The 14,282-nt window shown below is 34.6% G+C and overlaps 1 protein-coding gene across 10 annotated transcripts in view; it reads left to right on the top strand.

Annotated features, from left to right (window-relative positions):
• The window catches only part of rdgB (retinal degeneration B), a 461,056-nt gene that overhangs the window by 132,879 nt on the left and 313,895 nt on the right, over positions 1-14,282 (top strand). The gene's annotated exons all lie outside the window — the stretch shown is intronic.

Genomic DNA, 14,282 nt, shown 5'->3' with positions numbered 1-14,282 from the left:
TGACCCACTCTGTATTGTGCTTTCAGTCTTTTATAATTATTTTAATTATGCCCAAATAGAATAAATAAGTTATGTAATATTTCAATATACCTTAATTTAATTTGTCTATGTGCCCCGATGATATTGAATTAAAGAATCTATTTTAGGATCTAAATAATTAGCAAAAGTTTCGCATTTTTGAATAAGTCATCTTCGTCGGTAATTTTACTGAATTAAAATGAAATTGATTATTAAATGAATGTAAAATTATTGTTAAAACAAAATGAAATTAATATATATGTATTATAATTTATATATGTGAGGGCTATTCGGAAAGTAAGGTAACCATGTATGTAAGGTATGTAACGATCCAGGATTCTTTCTTCAATTATAACTAATTTAAGTCCTAGTCGGGAGCCATATATACAACGATATTGTATATCTGATATTTGTGAATTACTTCCATTTCTAATTGTAGCTATTTTGGGCAACGGTGCTTAAAAGTGCACAATATATTGTGAAGAATAATAATAAGGTAGAATATAAGTGGAGATAAATAAAATAATCATGTAATGAGAGTTACTGTAACAAGATATAGTTATTTCGTTTGCTATGACAACAGAAGAAAGATTTTTCAAGAAGTTTTAAGAATAAAAGTTAATAGTGAGTGATATGCATTTGATGTGCCTAATTTCTCTTGCAATTATGAGTAAAAATTAAGGTGCTGGATCGTGTTGACTTACTCTAACTGTGGGCAATAATTGTAACAGAAAGATAAAAGAATTTTAACGGTAAGTTAAAAATATAGTCTGAAACGTTACAAGTAGTCCAGAGTTTTACAGCACTTTATCAGTACGCATAGCAGTCCAAAGTTTTACGGCATCTTATTACTACAAACGGCACTTATATTTCTTGGAAGAGGCTGAATCCTTTCTTAAAACACTAAATTATATATTTTCCCCAATAAAGTTTTATTTTGAAGAAAATGCGTAGAATATGCTACATTAGGCACTGAAACAATTATTTAGGCAGGAAGGGACGAAATAGGCAAAATAAAATTGGCTTAAATTGAAACTATGTATAACCCCCACATAAAATTTAAAGCGTAATTTTTGATCATATCTTTAATATTAAAGAATAGGCATTTTGCCTAACATCCGGTCTCTAATTATTAGGGTCATCAAATCTAGGAGGCTTGGGTGGGCAGGTCATATAGCCAGAATGGAAGAAAGTAGGAATGCTCTCAAAGTCTTAACTGGAAGTCCAATCGGAAAACAACCATTAGGAAGACCTAGGCGTATATGGGAGGATAATATTAAGATGGATCTCGGAGAAATAAGAGTACAAAGTAGAAACTGGATCCAGTTGACTAAGGATAGAAGTCAGTGGAGAGCTTTTGTGAACGCGGCATTGAACCTCCAAGTTCCATAGGCCATAGAGTTAGTTAGCTAGTTACACATGAAAAATGAATTTGAAAAAAATAAAAATTGCGAAAAATGGGATCAAACAAGGAACCTTTCGTACAAGTTACACACTTCACCGCTGAGCCATCGGGCCTTATGAAGATTTGCGTATTAAACCAGAGAGCCAGGCTCGCGAGTCTGAACATCTCAGTAAAGTGCGTTACCATCTGCATTTTCTTTATATGATTTGTGGGCTAAATTCCGTGATATTTTCGTATTTACGGCGGTTTATAAAACTAAACGGAGGTGTTTCTCGACCCATGTTTATTAGTGCTTTTTACTTACATTTAATATAAGGAAACACCTCCCGGAATTTGGTTACTAAATTTCTAAACATATTTTACAGGCCAAAATATAGTGTGTTTTCGAACTGTCTCAGATGTGTTGCAAAATATGTCATAACTTTGTTTGAGAAGTGTTTGACAAGAAGAAATGTTTTAAGTACGTTCTACTGGAACACTATTTTGAAAATTAACACTTTTTAGATACGCGCAGAATATTAAAAAAAAAAAACACTTTTTGACTCATTTTCTCCGCAAAATTTGTTATTAAAGTATTTAACTGGTTAACCACCTTTTTTAAACAATTATCTCTGTTGCTTTATTACTGTTATAGATCCCTACGAAATTTGGATATTTGTAATACTGTAGCATCCTTACTTGGCAACACTGAACAAAAGTATGGTGTTTTAATGTTTCGTTTTACACCGATATATATATATATATATATATATATATATATATATATATATATATATATATATATATATATATATATAATTACCTTCTGTAATACTGTTTGAAAAAGCGAAATTTTATATTGAGATGACAACACTTAATCTGATGATATTGTCGAGTATGTCAAACTTTTTTCTCCCTGCTGGTATTTGCTTAGTACAAAATTCACCTTTTCTGTTGATTAGATTAGAAGTTACAACAATGGGTCACTAAGTGGTTCACCCTATATAGGTACCTCTTTCCATCGGTAATATGTTCTGTTCTCGTTTTTCCTTTACGTGTGCATTGTGAACACTGATGTATTAGTTACCCCTTTATCTGCTGAACTACATACTTCCTGTGTTGAAAAGGTCATACTTAATTTTTTTATGACTTTGGTTAAACATTTACTCAAGGTTGTGTGATAGAGCAGTTAACTTATTTACTTTGTGGCTTGTTTGCAAATACCAATAATAATAATAATAACGTTCTGGTAACACGAAACATTGTAAGTGCTTTAGTCGTGTCTTTAAATGAAGTTGTTTGGAAGCAATGGATGTAATGGCAATCGAATTTTGGAATTGTAACACAGGGTAAGATAAAGAAGTGCTATGTTAGCTAACTTTTCATTTAGATTTAGTGATTAGTGTTTTTGTGCAATTCTTAATTCCTTCATAAGTCTATCTGAAAGAGACGCGGCTTATCCCAGGTGATAAGCAAACACCTATCCCTTCTGTGCTTCCATCTAGTGCAGTGAAATCTTCCTTAATGAATATCTCTTTAATATAGATTTTATTAAAGTCCGGGGTCCCGGTAATAGTATATATATTATTATGGAACAGAACCTTCTTTTAGGCCTACGGGCACGGATTGTCTTTCCCTCTCATCGCTTTAGTGACATCATAATAGGCAGAAATTGTTCTCGGTTCCTACGTATTAGCACAGTGAATACTCTCTGCAGATTGAAAATGAGTTTGATGTAGTCAAATATCTACCCTGCAAAATATAACTATTGCATGTCACTTACTTGGTGAATCACCACACAGAATACCAGCAGTTCTGTCCACAATAATCTTCAGTGTTTAATAATAGTATTTCTTGTTCTTGTTGCTATTTTTATTTTTGGTACAGCCAGAACGAATTAAGGAACTTTTAGAGGAGGATGAAATGTACAGTCTTGTTCTCAAAATATATGGCCACCCGCCGCTCATTGAAAAACCCTGTATTGGAATTAAATTTTTAAATAATGTTATTTTTCTTTGGCCAATTGAAATCTTTATTTGGAGCCAAAGCAATAGATCTTTTTACACGCGGTTGCTGTAAAATCGCCTTCTGAAGCAAGGTGAATAGCCAGGAGTTCTTTGAACAAGGTCTCGATCATATTTCCAGAAACACTGAATACAATATTGGTCTATTTTAACTATTGTATTTACTGTATTGTCCATACAGTCATCACATAAAATGTGAGTAATCTAAATTTATGCAGTCTCCCTTTAACGGACACATCATTTACGGACAAATAATCATGTTTTATCAGTGTCCGTTATTCAGAGGTTTTACTGTATTTAAATTCTTTACTTTTAGCTAGATATTATTATTAATATTGATGCTTGGGTTTCATTGTTTCTTTCAATTAGAAAAAAACAGAACAGTTGTTTTTAGAAAGGAACATATAGTGAATTATATCCTTTGGGGAATATTATGTCCTAGTCGTCGTTATTATCAAAAGTATTCTACTAATATTTTTGCCGTAAATTGAAAAGCTTCAGTGCACTATATCTGTTGCATACCTAACCTCATCTTGAATAGAAGATATTAGCTTCTATACTAGCCGTGACTTATAGTTTTCACTCGTCCTCCCCATTTTTTGTTTTGTTCTTCTTCCACACGTATCATTCCCTGAGAATATTTCTTCTTAAACAATGTCCTTCTTTATTTTTATTTAACTATTTCACAAATTGTTCTTCTATCTTGAACTGTTATTAACACTTCGTCATCGTTTTTCCACTTTACGAAAGCATGTAATATTTTATTTTTTATTTTCGCTTCTCTTCCGCACAGTACGATATATTCCTCTAAACATTTGATAAGTCCTTTCCATAACTCTTTGTCGGCGAGTCCTAAGATTCATATTATTTCCTTACTAAAAGCTTCTTGTGCTATGCCTGTACTACAAGTAGTGTGCGGGGCCGCGGAGGCTCATTGCAAGAGTGCTCACCTCTGGTACACGGGGTCCTTGGTTGGATCCCAGCTCGCGCCAAATGAGCTTTGTGGTGGACGAACACCGTGTGCATGGGTTTTCTCGGAGTTCTCCCGTTTCTTCCCTCTTTCTTCATTCCCATTTCATTCATTTCTCATCATCACCGTCTCCTTTAGCCTACCTACTGTAACCATGGGACGTAGATTTCATTTTCATTTACAATTAGTATGTGCGTAACTGTTGGGAATATCAGTGTGACTATTAACAGTATGTATGCCACCGTTACAGCAAAACAAACAACAATATATATATACTTAGCTCCAGCAGAATTAAATATGTCTATTATCGGCTACGAATGATATACCGGTACTTGTTAGCGCCATATTTTCCCTCCATTTTCTCGAAAACGACGCATGCGAATTTATCGTCAAGTACGTGATTTTGTTCAGCTCGGTTCTATATGTGTCACTTTTAAACAGTATAGTTTATCCAAACAAGAATTAAAGTGTAGAATCTATCTTAATTTTGGGCTATAGGTTATTAACCATGACGAGTATGGCGTCTTGCCATAATCTTATTGAAGAGCTTTATGATACTATATTTCAGTATCAATTTCTTCTTAATACTTGGCGTCGTTGTACAGCGTCCATTTTTTGGATTTTTTTTTTTTTCAGTTTTATTGAAAACTACACGTGAACTTCTGCACTCATCTATATAATTTCGCTCAACGCGATGAGATCTATTAAATGGTGATGTTACATTTTTGGACTTTTTTTCGTTAAATGCTAATAGTGTTATAGAATTTCTCGTTCAGAAATTCTGTAACACTATTAATAATCTCAGATTTGTATTAATAATGGTGTTCTTTAGATACATACTTTACGTGAAACTACTACGCCAGAAGCTGCAGAGGAGAAGTTTGCTCCAAGACACTGCAAGACCCAATACGTCCAACCAAACAGTGTTTTAAAGTTATTTGCTTTGGGTTTTCTTCCACACATCCTTTCTACTCATATCACCTGCCGTCTAATGATCACTATCTGTTGACGGGGGTTGAAGTTAAGGAAGAAATTTTAAGAAATTTTAACATGGTGTACGTTCCCAGATTTTGTATGAAGTAAAACTGACTGTAAATAATAGATAGTTAAAATAATCCCCAAAAATGTCTTTGAAAATCTTTAAAAACAAGTTTCATGATGGAAGTAATGTATACAATTAAGTAGTCGTTATAATGAAAAGCTACAATCTAATATAGATGGAAACAAGTAAATGATAATAATAATAATAATAATAATAATAATAATAATAATAATAATAATAATAATAATAATAATAATAATAATAATAAAAGAAACCTAAAGTTTGTAAAACTTTCGAAACATTCCTCGTATATAATCACTTGCTTCTATATTTTCTCTTAAGAAAATAGGTTGTGTTTCTGAAGTACTTAAATGGTAGATCCTATAAAATTTCAAAGATACATTGTTTTTTTTTTTTTTTTTTTAATGAAATCTTTAAGTTTTACGTCCCACGGTTATGCCGGTTAGGCTAAAGGAGACGGTGATGGTGAGAGATGAGGGAAATGGTGGAATGAAGAAAATGGGAGGAAACGGAAGAACCCCGAGAAAACCCACGAGCATGGTGTTTGTCCACCACAAAGTCCACACGGCGCGAGCTGGGATCAAACCAGGTACCCCAAGCACCGGAGGTGAACGCTCTACCTGTGTTTTTTGAAAATATTCCGTGATCCGACAAAAATGGTTAAATGTTTATCTTAAGTGTTTGGAATCCAAAAGTAAATATATAAAATTGTCTAAGCCATGGGAATCTAACATTTAAACTTAACATAAATAATTATCTAATAATAGTTTCTTTTCTCGTATATCATAACAGGAATTTAGTAACAGTACCTACTTGAACTTCGCAGACACTATGTATTGTAAAGCGGGAGTATATATGCCTCATATTTTAGTACACAGTTTATGCATTTGATGTTTAACCCTTTTAGAATTTCCAAGACTTTGTCAAACAGCTACTGCTTCCTTACTATTCATCGTAGGATTATGGTTCATACCTCTTTTTCTTTTCTTTTTTCTTTTTTTAAATATAGAATAAGCAACGTTTCTAACGGTACTACTCGTTTGTCCTATTATACACCAGAAACGGGAAAATTGAGGAAAACCGGGAGTTTTTTCGATAAAAATTATTTTTCAAAACTATTGCGTCCTTCTGACCCGGGCCTGGGTTCAGGTAGGGATCTGAAAAATCATTTGAAAAATACATAGTTATGTGCACAATGCGTGTCCAAAATTTCAATCTTAGATCTTGAAAACAAAAGGCGGATTTTTTTGAAAATCTGAAGATTTTCCATATATATAATTTCCTACATCACTATTTATCGTAGGATAATGGTTCATACCTCATTCTCTTTAGAATAAAGCAACCTTTCAAAGGATACTACTCGCATGCTCATATCGTGCACCAGAAACGGGAAAGTAGGGAAAATTCGGACCCCCTTTGGCCCGGGCCAGGGTTGATGTAGACATATAAAAAAAGCTGAGAAAAAACTCAAAGGTGCACGCAAAATTTTAATCTGATATCTTGAAAAATAAGGGCGTGAAAATTTTTTGAAACTTACCGTGGGGAAAAAAAAACTGCCACGCCCCTCCGCCTCCACTTGTCGCCACCAAGTTGACCATCCGGTTCCAAAGTGCATCTGGGGTGTTCTTTGTCCGTGCTTGACTTGATTTTTTTAAAAAAGTTTCAATACGTGTTATATGAGTTTCAAAAACGTTTAATACAACACTACGTTATGTTAACTTTTGTTACCGTAAATCCTAAAAGGATTAATCACTATATTCATTTTCATGCTTGTATACCAGTTGCAGTTTATGTGGAATCCAAAGCACACGTGTTCGCACCAGGTATCGAACCGCGTGTGTAGAAGACATTTAGCATCCGTATGCATATTCGTAACAAGTGATGTACGAGTACATACTTTGCACAGGACTGGCTGTTCGTTTTGAATAATTCCGGGAACAACTTGATTTAGATTAAGTGTACCAAGCTTAATTTAATTAGACTTTGACTTCCTTATCTGCTTGGTGTAAATTTCGAAGAGATTTAATTTTACCACATGAATATGCATATGTTCCCAACATCAACGAAGGCTTATATTGCTGCATAAATTTGGTAACATGTGTTGATTAGACACGTCTTTCTTTTTAAGTAAAACGGTCACTTTTTAAAATTATATTATGGAAGAGAAAAAGGAGCTGTTATTGTTTGAAGTGTAAGGGCATTGAAATATTTTTATGTTGTCTTATTTACGTTAGGAGTGCTAGTAGAGCTTTATGGAGAAAGACTATATGCGTACGTCATTTGCTTTTATGCGCACATAAACTCACATTTGATTTTGGCTTCAGCTCTTCTTAACTCGTTAGCATTTGGCAAACTGCTGTGCACAAATAGAACGTGAATATTCTGTGCTTTTTGAGATTCGAAGCCCGGACAATGTGATTTGTAAAGTAAATTATGTTACGTGTACGTCTATTACATTATGCAAATTTTATTCTGTCCTATTGGTAGTAAAAACATGTCATATTGAAGAATGTAATCCAATAGTAAAATTAAATAATTGCAAAACAACTTTCTTTACTACCTTAAGACACTGTTTCTCAAACCGTGGTTTGCGGACCACGTGTTTGATTGTTGAACTTTACTCTACTTGACCTCTTAAATTGAACATCAGTTTAAAAAAATTAAGTGAATTATGTATCACATACACACTGTAGTTGATAATCTCAAACACATATAAATGATACAAATAGTAAATTATAGAATTTAATAAGGTGAAGACTATACAAATTCTAATAGTATAGATCATCCAGAATCAGAAAGTCCGTAGTCTAACAGCTAACAATAAAACAATACTAATTAATGCGCCAAAATACATTTATTCTTCAGTATATTCTCCCTTTTCGCCCAGTGTTTTTCCACTGCATGAAGTGATTTTCCTTATAACCTCGAAAATATTTATGTACAGCTGCTGTAACTTCTTCATTTGATGTAAAACACTCACACAGAATTTTTTTTGAGGTTCGGAAACAGATAAAAGTTAGAGGGGTCAGATCTGGTGAATATGGTGGATGCTCCAACAATTCATGGTGAAGCTCCTTCAATTTAGTCATTACAAAAACACCTTTGTGAGTAGATACATTGTCTGGATGAAAAATTATTTTGTCGTCGCTAAACAAGATCTTTTCTCCCGAATTTGTGCATCCAATTGATCCAAAAGGTTTGAGTAATACTCTCATGTTACTGTTTTACCGGTTTGAAGATAATCAATTAAAATTTCTTGTGCATCCTTAAAAATTTATGCCATAACCTGCTTTTGACGTCCTGAACGTGGATTATCATTTCTACCTATACTACCACGTTTAAATAGAACAACCCATTCTTTTACCATTGTATATGAAGGAATACTGCCCCCTAACACATTCATATCACCATCAAAAGTTTCCTTCCCGTTTAATCCTATTTTAAAAATCCCGTTTATTTTTTGTTCTTAATAATCGGATGCTCTCTATAGGCCTGGTCAATTGTAACGTAACTTTACGTTTTGACATTACTTATTGAAAATTGAGAATTCACGTTCTTACCTTCAAACTAACTACACATTTCCAGATATGACAGTTCATTTTGTTCTGTGTTAATGTTGAAATAATGTAATTGCGATTTTTATTTTAGCGTACTCATTCTTACTACTGTTTCTCTGTAGTAGTAGTAGTAGTTCGCAAGATAAATCTCGTAATATATTTCTTTCTGTTCTCCAATGTACTGTACATTTAGAGCTCCCTCGTCTTTATATAGTTAGTGTGCTGAAGACACGGATACGATTCTCGGTGGGAGCGTATGAGGTTCCGATTCCACGTTACACTATAAATTCACGTCTCATATAGCGTCTCGCTGCTGAAAGGGACGCTAAGGTCCAACCAATCAATCGAGTATACATTAGATATCGAAGGCGAAGTGGTTGTAATTTAGTTTAGGCAATACATTACATAGTTAAGATATAATTTTTCTTTGTAATATTCTTACATTCGTATTCTTTGTAAATGAAACACAGTTTATTATTATTATTATTATTATTATTATTATTATTATTATTGAAAGGAGGACGTCTGCATGCAGGAATGAGAAGTTTTTCACAACACGACGAGACCATGCCTATGAAATCTCTCGCTTTCTTTCTTGTTGATCATTCTCCTTTCAAAGACTTGGAACTATGTGTCATGCATCTGTCCAATTTTTAAAGTTTTAAATGTAGTTTTAGTATTCCTTTTCATTCTTCTCTACACGCCAATTGTTTTATTTACTGATAACATGATACTTCTCTTACGTGTAGAGAAAGTGAATTTCCATGTACAGGAGTGTACATGCGGTTCAGTTATTTTTTGTGGTTCATATAAGTAGTGGTGCTTACGAAACGAGATGAAACAGAATTTTCGTGTCGAAATACGAGACGAGAAAGAAGTCCTCTAATACTTTTTGAGTTGAGACTACACTTTCAGGACATCATTTCGAGACAAGACAGCATCAAATATTGTCTCATAGGCAACATTAAGTCCAAGTGAAGGAATACATAAAATATTGCACATCAAAAATTCTGTTCTCTACTTTACGTCAGTAAAATAGCTTAGAACTTATTGCATGAGCATGACAAAATAGTTGTGCGCTATATGGTCGCACCAGAGATATAAATGTAGATCAGGGATGCAAATAAGCAACAGAATTTTACTATCCACCCCCTCCCCCAAAAAAAAACTACTAGCTCACATCCCACAATAGAAATCATTTACTTACCTTCGGTATGATATTAAATACTCGCCCGCACAGATGAACCACTCGCATCGGGCGAGTGCTTATTTGCATCCCTGATGTAGATGATGTGTCCAGAGAATTGGATTTTGAGTTAGCCACCGGGTTTGGTGGTGTATGCGACTGTTGCGATTTAGATTTGGGAAGTAGAACATTTTCAGAAGTTTCGCTAAAAAGAATCGGCTGATTCAACCCCATATATGTACTTCGTAAAACTTACATATACTACCTAGGTATATATTTATTTATAGCTTTTTAAGACGTTGATTTCATATCATTAAGTAAATTACAGTTTAAAATACAAGTATATTTTAACATTCCAGAAATACTATCTTCATAAAAATTCTCCATAAGAGTAAAACCTAATATTTTGGGTTTGGTACGTACAAGGTATATATTTCGAAGCAAGGTCATTAAAATGTCACATTTCAGGCACCATGTGTTGGTAACGTCGTTAAAACATAAAATGTAGATCTGTCTAATAAATTGGTTTCTAAAGGATCAATATTCTATTATTCATATACGCTACCTACTTCAGTGAGGTGCTTCTGTCATTTCACAAGCATTACATCAAGCTAATAGGATGGGCTTAACTTCGATCCCCAGTTAGTGACAAAGCGAGATCTGTTAGTGGGCGTTGAGAGCTCTCCATACCTTCATTGAAGATTCTGTTTTAATGAAACCTTTTAGTCGTAGTAGGATTTTAATATTCTACGTGTTCTCTGTTTCAGTCAAATAAACTATTTCACTGAAACGTGGCATACGTATTAGTGTAAGAATCATTGTTGTCCACGGTCTAAAGTGACGATATTTGATTAATTCATTAATGTTGTTTTCTAAAATATTAAAAAGTTCTTCTTTCTTTATAATTAAATGATCAGTACTTTTCATTCGCATGGTTCTGAGTATTATTCACAATGCCACATAGAAGTTTCTCTGCTCACCCAACATTTTGGTGCAATTAAGGGGGTGCTACTTGGAGTAAGAGGCACGGTCTAGCACCCTGAAAGCTTGTGGGGGAGGCTAAAATCTGGAAGGGTGGAAGAATTTATCTCAGCGAACATTTGTCAGTGCTAATTGAAGGAATGCATAAGAAACCCTTTATTTGTGACAATTTTACTGCGAAGTCGATTGCCGGTGGGAAGCTCACTCATGTGATTCGTATCCCTTATTAAACTGTGGATTCACGTTTCATATAGCCTTGATGCTGAAGGAGCACTCAACTCCAAATCAACCATGAATTCTACTCTTAAGAAGCATAAAATTTATCATTGTAAGTGAAAAACACCTGGAACATTCCACCCACATTCACTGTACCATGGAAAATAGATTAATCAGGAGTTGACATTTTATTCTTCAAAAGCAGATAGAATTAGTCTTTACTATTCGTAAATTGAACTATGTGACATTTTCTTTAGTAATTGTAGGCGGTGAACCAATTCATTCCAGTTCACTTATAGAATCGCATGTCTCACAACCGTTTTTTTTCTGTCTGTTGGTCTCTTCTCTCTGTTAGCTTTTGACCTTTCCTTTGTTTTTCCACCACGTGTCAAATCAATCGAATAAACGGAAGATGAAAACGGCATTGGTCTATATAAGCAAACGAAGGGGAGTTTTGTATCTCCCCTTGTAGTTGTTTGATATCTCCGGTTGAACTTTTGACGTTTTCTTATATTCGATGCTCGAATCAATCCATTTCATCATAATCCTAAGACGCTACCTTCCTTGAACATTCTTTCCATTCGATCGTATAAAATGTCAATGGCTAACTGGATGAAGTGGAATTGTATTAACTATTAGTTTGCTTGTCTTTTTATTGTTAACTTTTCTGTTATGATTTCTTTTTTGTTTCTCTCAGTCTCGTTAAATATCCCGAAGCAAGACCAGAGTTTATTTCGCTCAAGTTTTAAGTAATTTCACTGCACTAAATTCTTGTATTATTATAAAAGTCCATTAAAAGAACGTGTTAAATCTTCATCCTTAATGTACGTTTGAGAGATTTTCTATTTTATTCCTCTCTTACTTTTCAAAACCTCGCAGCATTTCTGGGTCTACATTCTCCGTTTCTGAAGGCAGTTCATCCCATTCGAATAACGAATATCCATTAATTTCATTTCGGAAAACAGTGAAGTTAAAATTGCTGTAAATGAAATTAAAATGAAATATTTAGTTTAAATCTTTAATTATCTGGTTTAGACCAGTGGAGACGATTGATAAATGCAAGTGAATGACCATGGAAGAATTGATAAAATTAGAAAGGTGGATGGAAGACGAAGAACCTCGAGAAAAGGTACATGAACACAATCTGGTCCAGTAGATAATCGAATCAGGGATCTCTTGCACTAGAGCTCTAGAGGTGAGGGCTCTACCACTGAGTCACGGTGCTTGCTAGGGCTACTGTGTTTCCGATCCATCTTTTCAGGTTTTCGTGTTTTGTAGTTAAAAAATTTATTGTAAAAAACTTCTTTAAACTCATTACATTCCAAATAATTGTTGAAAGGTAAGTACAAAATATTAAAGTAAATTGTGAAATATTTATATGGACTCTAAGTTAAATATTGTGAATTTACGAGTACGAGTTCAGAAAATGATTTAATATCTGAATATAATTGTTAGCTTTGCTTATAATATATACAATAAGTGCAATTTTAAATAGTAGTATAAAGTAAATTCCATCCAATCCATCGTTTTAATTGTTAATAATTCGTTTCAATATAGGCCTATATCAATATTAATTTTTTACTATGAAACTTACTTATTAATCAATATTAAAGATCTTGAAAAACAAAGCACTATGCTTAGCGCAATTGATGTTCTTCTACAGACTTCACCGAAATTTACGAGGGCCATCCGGAAAGTGGTACCCGTTTGTGCAATAAAGACACAGTAGTACATATTAACAAATATACACATTTGTATGGGAAAGAGCATACTTTACACTACTTCTTTACATAATCACCAAGCAAATTGAGGCATTTGTCATACCGTGTGACGAGTTTTTGTATTCCAGCGTCATAGTCCTCCGCCGCCAGCATATTGAGATACGTAGTCACGCCTCGTTTAAGTTCTTCATCGCTGTCAAATCTTTTTCCCGTCAGAAAGTCTTCAAGCTTCGTAAAGAGATGAAAATCCGAAGGAGCCAAGTCCGGGCTATACGGTGGATGGTCGAATGTTTCCCACTTGAATTGCTGCAGAAGTTGTTGTGTTTTCGCACCTGCATGGAACCTGGCATTGTCATGAAAGAGAATGACGCCTGTAGACAACAGACATCGTCGTCAATTTTGTATTGCCCGCCGTAATTTCTTTAATGTTTCACAATACACATTAGCATTAATTATATCCCCACGGGCCATAAAATCAATGAGCAGTACACCTAGTCGATCCCAGAATATGGTTGCCATGAGTTTCCTTGAATTTTTTTTTTTAGTTTGGTTGGTAAATGAGCGTGATGCCACTCCATGGACTGTCGTTTACTCTCAGGTGATGCATAACAAACCCATGTTTCGTCCCCTGTAATGATGCGATTCAGGAAGGAGTCTCCTTCATCTGAATAACGTCCCAGAAACGTCAGTGCTGCAGCCATACGCTTGGATTTGTGCTTATCTATGAGCATGCGAGGTACCGACCTTGCACAGATTTTTGAATAATGCAGATGGTCTTTGACAATTTCATGAACAATTGTTCCAGACACATTAGGAAAATGTTCACAGAGTTCATCAATTGTGACGCGCCGATCGTTCCTCACGCATTCATCTACTGACCTCAGCAGTTCGTCTGTAATGACAAATGGTCTCCCTGAACGCTCCTCGTCGTGTGTACTCCCCCTCCCCAGGTTGAAGTTGCGACACCAGAGTCGAACAGACGACTTGTCCATCACATTGTCTCCATACACCTCCTTTAATTGGCGATGAATTTCACAAGGTCGAACGTTTCGTGCATTAAGAAATTTAATCACGGCCCTCACTTTACAACTGGCGGGGTTCTCAATTCGTTTAATAATTACAAACGAGCACAGACACAACACAGGCACTGCTAGCGTCACGC

This window comes from Thermobia domestica, chromosome 9 (genome assembly GCF_964235325.1).
Source record: "Thermobia domestica chromosome 9, izTheDome1.hap1.1, whole genome shotgun sequence".
Classification (NCBI taxonomy): Eukaryota; Metazoa; Arthropoda; class Insecta; order Zygentoma; family Lepismatidae; genus Thermobia; species Thermobia domestica.
This window is presented reverse-complemented; position numbering and strand designations above follow the sequence as displayed.